Below are 1,372 nucleotides of genomic sequence, written 5' to 3'. Positions count from 1 at the left end.
TTTATTTATTTATTATTTTTTTTTAAATAAGGTAATATATATCGTACGAGTAGATATAAATATTTGACTATATGTCCTATTTAATTGATATGATGATAAAGATGAAAACAATATGCATAAAAATAAAAAATACTACAGCGAATGGGGCGCTAGGTCTTTTCATTTATATCATATAAATATTTTATTTTTGTGTCATACATTAAATATAAAATGGATTGCTGATCCATTTATTAAAAATAGCCTAATATAATATGAAAAGAATAAGGTTGAAGGTAGTAAAAAAATGGGGCGTGGTTAGCCTAAGAACTTGGCAAATGAAAAAGCTAAATAACACTATTCATGATATCTATCTATAAATATAGGAACTCACTTGTGTAGTTCAATACCCCAAACCAAACCATCATTTCTTGAGCTAGTTTTCCCTTCACATCCTCAAAGCATTTCAAAATGGCTTCAAGGGGATTGGCAACAACTGTTTTCCTCCTCATCACCCTTAACCTTCTCTTTTTTACTCTTGTAACTTCAACCTCTTGCCCACCACCACCAAAGGCCCCGAAACCCCATAAACATCACCACTACAAAGCCACTTGTCCTAAAGACACACTCAAGCTAGGTGTGTGTGCAAACGTGCTCAATGACTTGGTTCACCTAGTCGTCGGTACACCCGCAACCACTCCATGTTGTAGCCTCCTTGGGGACCTTGTCGATCTTGAGGCTGCAGTTTGTCTCTGCACTGCCATTAAAGCAAATGTCTTGGGTATCAACCTTAATGTGCCAGTTTCTTTAAGCTTGTTGCTTAATGTCTGTGGAAAGAAGGTGCCAAAAGGCTTTCAATGCGCATAAAGATGCTTAATTATTTTTATATGTCTTCAAAGAGTGGGTTTTATGCTCTTTGATGTTATTTGGTTTGGTGTGTTTCCCTCTTAGAGTTGAGTATTTTATTATGTTAAAGATATTGATTGCAGTAGGAGGTTCGTCACCTTCTCTTGTACTTTGGATTTGTATCTTGGATATCTTGTCATATTGTAAGTAAGGTTTTATTCTTGTGATTCAAAATAAAAATTAACGTTTTCAACAAATATTCATTTATGTTGAGATTCAAGCATCAACTCTTATCATAAGTGTGGATCCAATTTCAATGAGTACATAATTTACATGGTTATGGTTTATCCCGCACTATGCATGAGAGCTGATGTGGCACAACGGTCCTACTAGGAACATCGCACCGTCTAGGATGGCCGCAGGAAGTTGAGACCCCATTGTGTCCTATTGATTCCCTCTCTCTTTTCTTTTATTTTCTCTCAATTTCTTCATTTTTTTTCTTTTAAGGGGGCATATCCAAAGATATGATAAAGATGGTAAATAATGCAGT

General features: G+C 35.3%; 1 pseudogene; it reads left to right on the top strand.

The window, feature by feature from the left end:
- The first annotated feature begins 373 nt into the window (after window positions 1–373).
- Window positions 374–1,079, top strand: LOC145091325 (14 kDa proline-rich protein DC2.15 pseudogene; annotated as a pseudogene).
- Window positions 1,080–1,372: the final 293 nt, after the last annotated feature.

This window comes from Lactuca serriola, chromosome 3 (genome assembly GCF_051521515.1).
Source record: "Lactuca serriola cultivar US96UC23 chromosome 3, Lser_US96UC23_V15, whole genome shotgun sequence".
Taxonomy (NCBI): Eukaryota; Viridiplantae; Streptophyta; class Magnoliopsida; order Asterales; family Asteraceae; genus Lactuca; species Lactuca serriola.
This window is presented reverse-complemented; position numbering and strand designations above follow the sequence as displayed.